The sequence below is a fragment of the Lolium perenne genome, chromosome 2 (genome assembly GCF_019359855.2).
Source record: "Lolium perenne isolate Kyuss_39 chromosome 2, Kyuss_2.0, whole genome shotgun sequence".
NCBI lineage: Eukaryota > Viridiplantae > Streptophyta > Magnoliopsida > Poales > Poaceae > Lolium > Lolium perenne.
Window position 1 is genome coordinate 210575244 of NC_067245.2, and position 10248 is coordinate 210585491.

A 10248-nucleotide genomic window follows, 5' to 3' on the forward strand; every position below is an offset into this window, starting at 1 on the left:
TTTATGTCCATCACTCTTGGTGAAGCAACAAAGCTTCTTGATAATATGATGATCAACTACTCTGAATGGCACACGGAAAGAGCTCCACAAGGTAAGAAGGTAAATTCTGTCGAAGAAACCTCTTCCTTGAGTGATAAGATTGATGCTATTATGTCTATGCTTGTGAATGATAGGACTAATGTTGATCCTAATAATGTTCCGTTAGCTTCATTGGTTGCACAAGAAGAACATGTTGATGTAAACTTCATTAAAAATAATAATTTCAACAACAATGCTTACCGGAACAATTCTAGTAACAACTATAGGCCATATCCTTATAATAATGGCAACGGCTATGGTAATTCTTATGGGAATTCTTACAACAATAATAGGAATTCATCCCCTGGACTTGAAGCCATGCTTAAAGAATTTATTAGTACACAAACTGATTTTAACAAATCTGTTGAAGAAAAGCTTGGGAAAATTGATATACTTGCTTCTAAAGTTGATAGTCTTGCTGCTGATGTTGATCTTTTGAAATCGAAAGTTATGACTAATGAGAATCATCATAATAAAATTACTACTACAGCAAATGCCATCCAAGTTAGAATTAATGAGAATATAAGATTGATGGCTGAACTGCGTGCTAGGTGGGATAGAGAAGAAAATGAAAAACTAGCTAAAGAGAAGAATGTAGCTAAAGTTTGGACTATTACCACCACTAGTAATGCTAATGCTACACATGTTGCTGCACCTCCTACTAATACTAATAAAAGAATTGGTGTTAGCAGTGTTTCCACTTCTAATGCAAAGCGAGAAACCGCTCGAAATCGCTAAAACCGCTGAAATCGCTCGTGATAAAGCTGCTGAAATTTTTTCCAACATTGGGGATGATGATCCCATTGCTTTAGATTATAATGGTTTGAATTTTGATGATTGCCACATCTCTGAAGTTATAAAGTTCTTACAAAAACTTGCTAAAATTCCTAATGCTAGTGCTATAAATTTGGCTTTTACACATCATATTACAAACGCTCTCATAAAAGCTAGAGAAGAGAAACTAGAGCGCGAAGCCTCTATTCCTAAAAAGCTAGAGGATGGTTGGGAGCCCATCATTAAGATGAAGGTTAAAGATTTTGATTGTAATGCTTTATGTGATCTTGGTGCAAGTATTTCTGTTATGCCTAAGAAAATTTATAATATGCTTGACTTGCCACCGCTGAAAAATTGTTATTTGGATGTTAATCTTGCTGATAATTCTACAAAGAAACCTTTGGGGAAAGTTGATAATGTTCGCATTACCATTAACAATAACCTTGTTCCCGTTGATTTTGTTGTCTTGGATATTGAATGCAATGCATCTTGTCCCATTATATTGGGAAGACCTTTTCTTCGAACTGTTGGTGCTATCATTGATATGAAGGAAGGTAATATAAAATATCAATTTCCTCTCAAGAAAGGTATGAAACACTTCCCTAGAAAGAGAATGAAGGTACCTTTTGATTCTATTATGAGGACCAATTATGATGTTGACACTTCATCTCTCGATAATACTTGATACACACTTTCTGCGCCTAGCTGAAAGGCGTTAAAGAAAAGCGATTATGGGAGACAACCCATGTTTTTTTTACCTACAGTACTTTGTTTTTATTTTGTGTCTTGGAAGTTGTTTACTACTGTAGCAACCTCTCCTTATCTTAGTTTTGTGTTTTATTGTGCCAAGTTAAGCCGTTGATAGAAAAGTAAGTACTAGATTTGGATTACTGCGCAGTTCCAGATTTCTTTGCTGTCAGGAATCTGGGTCTACCTCCCTGTAGGTAGCTCAGAAAATTATGCCAATTTACGTGCATGATCCTCAGATATGTACGCAACTTTCATTCAATTTGAGCATTTTCATTTGAGCAAGTCTGGTGCCATTTTAAAATTCGTCAATACGAACTGTTCTGTTTTGACAGATTCTGCCTTTTATTTCGCATTGCCTCTTTTGCTATGTTGGATGAATTTCTTTGATCCACTAATGTCCAGTAGCATTATGCAATGTCCAAAGTTTAAGAATGATTGTGTCACCTCTGAATATGTTAATTTTTATTGTGCACTAACCCTCTAATAAGTTGTTTCGAGTTTGGTGTGGAGGAAGTTTTCAAGGATCAAGAGAGGAGTATGATGCAACATGATCAAGGAGAGTGAAAGCTCTAAGCTTGGGGATGCCCCGGTGGTTCACCCCTGCATATTCTAAGAAGACTCAAGCGTCTAAGCTTGGGGATGCCCAAGGCATCCCCTTCTTCATCGACAACATTATCAGGTTCCTCCCCTGAAACTATATTTTTATTCCATCACATCTTATGTGCTTTGCTTGGAGCGTCGATTTGTTTTTGTTTTTTGTTTTGTTTGAATAAAATGGATCCTAGCATTCACTTTATGGGAGAGAGACACGCTCCGCTGTTACATATGGACAAGTATGTCCTTGGTTTCTACTCATAATATTCATGGCGAAGTTTCTCCTTCGTTAAATTGTTATATGGTTGGAATTGGAAAATGATACATGTAGTAATTGCTATAAATGTCTTGGGTAATGTGATACTTGGCAATTGTTGTGCTCATGATTAAGCTCTTGCATCATATGCTTTGCACCCATTAATGAAGAAATACATAGAGCATGCTTAAATTTGGTTTGCATATTTGGTTTCTCTAAGGTCTAGATAATTTCTAGTATTGAGTTTGAACAACAAGGAAGACGGTGTAGAGTCTTATAATGTTTTCAATATGTCTTTTATGTGAGTTTTGCTGCACCGGTTCATCCTTGTGTTTGTTTCAAATAAGCCTTGCTAGCCTAAACCTTGTATCGAGAGGGAATACTTCTCATGCATCCAAAATACTTGAGCCAACCACTATGCCATTTGTGTCCACCATACCTACCTACTACATGGTATTTTCCGCCATTCCAAAGTAAATTGCTTGAGTGCTACCTTTAAAATTCCATCATTCACCTTTGCAATATATAGCTCATGGGACAAATAGCTTAAAAACTATTGTGATATTGAATATGTAATTATGCACTTTATCTCTTATTAAGTTGCTTGTTGTGCGATAACCATGTTCACTGGGGACGCCATCAACTACTCTTTGTTGAATTTCATGCGAGTTGCTATGCATGTCCGTCTTGTCTGAAGTAAGAGAGATCTACCACCTTATGGTTAAGCATGCATATTGTTAGAGAAGAACATTGGGCCGCTAACTAAAGCCATGATCCATGGTGGAAGTTTCAGTTTTGGACATATATCCTCAATCTCAAATGAGAAAATTATTAATTGTTGTTACATGCTTATGCATAAAAGAGGAGTCCATTATCTGTTGTCTATGTTGTCCCGGTATGGATGTCTAAGTTGAAGAATAATCAATAGCGAGAAATCCAATGCGAGCTTTCTCCTTAGACCTTTGTACATGCGGCATAGAGGTACCCCTTTGTGACACTTGGTCAAAACATGTGCATTGTGATGATCCGGTAGTCCAAGCTAATTAGGACAAGGTGCGGGCACTATTAGTACACTATGCATGAGGCTTGCAACTTGTAAGATATAATTTACATGATACATATGCTTTATTACTACCGTTGACAAAATTGTTTCATGTTTTCAAAATCAAAGCTCTAGCACAAATATAGCAATCGATGCTTTTCCTCTATGGAGGACCATTCTTTTACTTTCAATGTTGAGTCAGTTCACCTATTTCTCTCCACCTCAAGAAGCAAACACTTGTGTGAACTGTGCATTGATTCCTACATACTTGCTTATTGCACTTATTATATTACTCTATGTTGACAATATCCATGAGATATACATGTTACAAGTTGAAAGCAACCGCTGAAACTTAATCTTCTTTTGTGTTGCTTCAATGCTTTTACTTTGAATTATTGCTTTATGAGTTAACTCTTATGCAAGACTTATTGATGCTTGTCTTGAAGTGCTATTCATGAAAAGTCTTTGCTATATGATTCACTTGTTTACTCATGTCATATACATTGTTTTGATCGCTGCATTCACTACATATGCTTTACAAATAGTATGATCAAGATTATGATGGCATGTCACTCCGAAATTATCTCGTGTTATCGTTTTACCCGCTCGGGACGAGCAGAACTAAGCTTGGGGATGCTGATACGTCTCCGACGTATCGATAATTTCTTATGTTCCATGCCACATTATTGATGTTATCTACATGTTTTATGCACACTTTATGTCATATTCGTGCATTTTCTGGAACTAACCTATTAACAAGATGCCGAAGTGCCGCTTGTCAAGTTGCTGTTTTTGGTTTCGTAAATCCTAGTAACGAAATATTCTCGGAATTGGACGAAATCAACGCCCAGGGGCCTATTTTTCCACGAAGCTTCCAGAAGTCCGAAGACGAAACGAAGTGGGGCCACACGGTGCCCAAACCCTAGGGCGGCGCGGCCCCCCTGGCCGCGCCGGCCTATGGTGTGGGGCCCCTGTGCCCCCTTCTGACTTGCCCTTCCGCCTACTTAAAGCCTCCGTGACGAAACCCCCGCATCTGAGAGCCACGATACGGAAAACCTTATCGAGACGCCGCCGCCGCCGATCCCATCTCTGGGATCCAGAGATCGCCTCCGGCACCCTGCCGGAGAGGGGAATCATCTCCCGGAGGACTCTACACCGCCATGGTCGCCTCCGGTGTGATGTGTGAGTAGTCTACCCCTGGACTATGGGTCCATAGCAGTAGCTAGATGGTTGTCTTCTCCCCATTGTGCTATCATTGTCGGATCTTGTGAGCTGCCTAACATGATCAAGATCATCTATCTGTAATTCTATATGTTGCGTTTGTTGGGATCCGATGAATAGAGAATACTTGTTATGTTGATTATCAAAGTTATATCTATGTGTTGTTTATGATCTTGCATGCTCTCCGTTACTAGTAGATGCTCTGGCCAAGTAGATGCTTGTAACTCCAAGAGGGAGTATTTATGCTCGATAGTGGGTTCATGCTCGCATTGACACCGGGACAAGGATGAGAAAGTTCTAAGGTTGTGTTGTCTTTGTTGCCACTAGGGATAAAACATTGATGCTATGTCTAAGGATGTAGTTGTTGATTACATTACGCACCATACTTAATGCAATTGTCTGTTGCTTTGCAACTTAATACTGGAAGGGGTTCGGATGATAACCTGAAGGTGGACTTTTTAGGCATAGATGCAGTTGGATGGCGGTCTATGTACTTTGTCGTAATGCCCAATTAAATCTCACTATACTCATCATGATATGTATGTGCATGGTCATGCTCTCTTTATTTGTCAATTGCCCAACTGTAATTTGTTCACCCAACATGCTGTTTGTCTTATGGGAGAGACACCTCTAGTGAACTGTGGACCCCGGTCCAATTCTCTTTATCAAATACAATCTATCGCAATATCGTTTTTATCGTTTTCTGCAAACAATCATCTTCCACACAATACGGTTAATCCTTTGTTACAGCAAGCCGGTGAGATTGACACCCTCACTGTTTCGTTGGGGCAAAGTACTTTGGTTGTGTTGTGCAGGTTCCACGTTGGCGCCGGAATCCCTGGTGTTGCGCCGCACTACATCCCGCCGCCATCAACCTTCAACGTGCTTCTTGGCTCCTCCTGGTTCGATAAACCTTGGTTTCTTTCTGAGGGAAAACTTGCAGCTGTGCGCATCATACCTTCCTCTTGGGGTTCCCAACGAACGTGTGAGTTACACGCCATCACCCACCTAGCATGCAATTCAGCCATCATTCTAATATTGTCATTAATTCGAACTTGGATAGCGTTTGCTGTAGCAAATGACTTAATATCGTTATCTTCATTAGGCATAACTTTAAATTTTAAAAGATCAACATCAGCAGCAAGACTATCAACCTTAGAAGCAAGAACATCAATTTTACCAAGCTTTTCCTCAATAGATTTATTAAAAGCAGTTTGTGTACTAATAAATTCTTTAAGCATGACTTCAAAACCAGAGGGTGTACTCCTACTATTGTTGTAAGAATTACCATAAGAATTACCATTATTAGAAGGATATGGCCTATAGTTGTTATCAAAATCATTCCTATAAGCATTGTTGTTGAAATTATTATTTTTAATGAAGTTCACATCAACATGCTCTTCTTGAGCAACCAATGAAGCTAAAGGAACATTATTAGGATCAACATTAGATCTACCATTAACAAGCATAGACATAATAACATCAATCTTATCACTCAAAGAAGAGGTTTCTTCAACAGAATTTACCTTCTTACCTTGAGGAGTTCTTTTAGTATGCCATTCAGAGTAGTTGATCATCATATCATCAAGAAGCTTTGTTGCAGCACCCAAAGTAATGGAAATAAAAGTACCTCTAGCAGCTGAATCCAATAGGTTCCTTGAAGAAAAATTCAATCCTGCATAAAAGGTTTGGATGATCATCCAAGTAGTTAGTCCATGGGTAGGGCAATTCTTTACCAAAGATTTCATTCTCTCCCATGCTTGGGCAACATGTTCATTATCCAATTGCTTAAAATTCATAATGCTACTTCTCAAAGATATAATCTTAGCAGGAGGGTAATATCTACCAATAAAAGCATCTTTACATTTAGTCCATGAATCAATACTATTTTTAGGCAAAGATAGCAACCAATCTTTAGCTCTTCCTCTTAAGGAGAAAGGAAACAATTTCAGTTTTATAATATCCCCATCTACATCCTTATACTTTTGCATTTAACAAAGTTCAACAAAATTATTAAGATGGGCAGCAGCGTCATCAGTACTAACACCAGAAAATTGCTCTCTCATAACAAGATTCAGTAAAGCAGGTTTAATTTCATAAAATTCTGCTGTAGTAGCAGGTGGAGCAATAGGAGTGCATATAAAATCATTATTATTGGTGCTAGTGAAATCACACAACTTAGTGTTCTCAGGAGTATTCATTTTAACAGTAATAAAAATAAACTAAACAAACCGAATTAAATAAGTAAAAACAAGTAACTAATTTTTTTGTGTTTTTGATATAAGAAAGCAAACAAGACAGAAAAATAAAATAAAGTAAAGCAAGACAATAAACAAAGTAAAGAGATTGGATGTGAGAGACTCCCCTTGCAGCGTGTCTTGATCTCCCCGGCAACGGCGTCAGAAAACAGTCTTGATGGCGCGTGATGCACACGTCCGTTGGGAACCCCAAGAGGAAGGTGTGATGCGCACAACAGTAAGTTTTCCCTCAGAAAGAAACCAAGGTTATAGAACTAGTAGGAGATGAAGGCCACGTGAAGGTTGTTGGTGGAGGAGTGTAGTCGCAACACCAGGGATTCCGGCGCCAACGTGGAACCTACACAACACAATCAAAATACTTTGCCCCAACTTAACAATGAGGTTGTCAATCTTACCGGCTTGCTGAAAACAAAGGATTAAACGTATGGTGTGGAGAATGATGTTTGTTTGCGAAGAACAACAGAGAACAGAGATTGCAGTAGATTGTATTTCAGATGTAAAAGAATGGATCGGGGTCCACAGTTTACTAGTGGTGTCTCTCCAATAAGATAAATAGTATGTTGGGTGAACAAATTACAGTTGGGCAATTGACAAAATAGAGATGCACATACATATCATGATGATTACTATGAGATTAATTAGGGCATTACGACAAAGAACATAGACCACCATCCAGCATGCATCTATGCCTAAAAAGTCCACCTTCAGGTTAGCATCCGCACCCCTTCCAGTATTAAGTTGCAAACAACAGATAATTGCATTAAGTATGGTGCGTAATGTAATCAACACAAATATCCTTAGACAAAGCATCGATGTTTTATCTCTAGTGGCAACAACACATCCACAACCTTAGAACTTTCTCACACATCGTCCTGCATTCAATGGAGGCATGAACCCACTATCGAGCATAAATACTCCCTCTTGGAGTCACAAGTATCAACTTGGCCAGAGCCTCTACTAGCAACGGAGAGCATGCAAGATCATAAACAACACATATATGATAGATTGATAATCAACTTGACATAGTATTCCATATTCATCGGATCCCAACAAACACAACATGTAGCATTACAAATAAATGATCTTGATCATGATATGCAGCTCACAAGATCTAACATGATAGCACAATGAGGAGAAGACAACCATCTAGCTACTGCTATGGACCCATAGTCCAAGGATGAACTACTCACGCATCAGTCCGGAGGCGGGCATGGTGATGTAGAGCCCTTCGGTGATGATTTCCCTCTCCGGCAGGGTGCCGGAGGCGATCTCCTGAATCCCCCGAGATGGGATTGACGGCGGCGGCGTCTCTGGAACTTTTTCCGTATCGTGGCTCTCGGTCATAGGGTTTTCGCGACGGAGAGAATATATAGGCGAATGGGCAGAGTTGGGGGACGCTCGAGGGGCCCACCCCATAGGGCGGCGCGCCCAGGGGTGGGGCCGCGCCCCCCTAGGGTGTGGCCGCCTCGTCGCCCCTCTTCGTCTCCTCTTCGGACTTATGGAAGGCTCCGTGCAAAATAAGACCGCAGGCTTTTGTTTCGTCCAATTCCGAGAATATTTCCTGTGTAGGATTTCTGAAACCAAAAACAGCAGAAAATAGGAACTGACGCTTCGGCATCTTGTTAATAGGCCAGTGCCGAAAAATGCATCAAAATGATGTAAAGTGTATATAAAACATGTGAGTATCATCATAAAACTAGCATGGAACATAAGAAATTATAGATACGTTTGAGACGTATCAGCCGATATATTTCATGTTGAGGTTGAGGGACGCGAGGCGCAGGATACGACATAGCGCAGAGGGAAACGGGCCGACGAGGTTGGCGGCCGCGAGGGAAACCACCGTCACAGCGCCGTCGTTGCAGGAGACGCCCGTCCGGTGGCAGGGCGTGACATCACCGGGGTTCCAGTCCGCGAGCACGCCTTCGGGCACGGTGAGCACGCGCTTGGCGTCGAGCAGGTAGAGGTCATCCTAGTTCCAGCCGTGCAACGTCGTAGCCAGCATGCTGACATCGACCGCGACGGCGAGGAAGAGGATGGAGGAAGGAGAATACATGTAGCGTGGCCTAAACCACTACCAAAACAGCCCATCAATCTTTAGGGGGGTTATTTGACTGGTTTTAGAAACTTGAGGGGGTTAAATGACCTAGTTCATACTTGGGGGGGGGGGGGTTAGTGACCCAAACCTGATAGATAGGGGGGTCATTTGGACTTCTTTCTATGCCCCCTCCAAGTTATGTAATGTACATTTGGCCTCGCTTGTCGTATTCATGGCTCCGTCCGTGGATGTGTCTAATTTTGTCATATCCGATGACGTATGGCTAATGCAAATATGATTTGTCGCCAACGAGCCAATGGGGCAAGGTCTGACAATTCAAATGCTGGACGCCACTACGCCAAAAGTTTCATCTTGAAGAGGTTGGTTGTATTGTTTTGTTCTAGCCCTTTTCATGCTTACATATAGGTGTGGGCATAAAAACCGATAATCGAAACCAAAAGGACCAAGACCGAACCCGAATATACCGAGACCGATCAACAAATTGATTAGAAAAAAATTCAGACCAAATTTAGATTGATCAACTCAGTCATTAGTTCCTAATAACATAATAGACCAAACTGACCGAACTATACGTGTGACCACCTCAAACTCCAGAGTTGTGTGATGTGCGTGAATTGTGGTATTGTTGTATGTCAATCAAACACTATAGCATGGATTTATTTTTGTTTGATATTGGTGCATATTTGTTTTTGCCAATTAATAAAAATACATGCATTGCAGAAAAGTACAAAACTAAGCTGAAATGCTGCCATTTTTTAACTAAATATTGTCGATTTTTTTGTTGACTACTCGACCATACTTTTGGATCATGACCGAACCCGAACCTGAATTATCGTGTACACGGATATTTCAGGTAGTAAAAATGACGATTATATTTTGGTCTTCATTTTTGGATGATCGAATTTAAAATAGACCGAAATACAAAGACTGGATTATCGGTCATGACCGAACGCCCACCCCTACTTACATAAATACTCCGTATTTGATTTTCTTACCCTAGGGCGGTTAACCATAGGCGGAGCAAACTACTCCCTCCTGCTTAAAATATGTTGCATATATTGGCCAAAGTTAAACTTCATAAAGTTCAACCATATATACAATGTCAATTTAATATTATTAGAGTTGTCATGAAATATATTTTCATATTATATGCATTTGGTATCGTAAATATTTGTATTATTTTCTATATTCTTGTAATCAAATTTTCTATATTCGT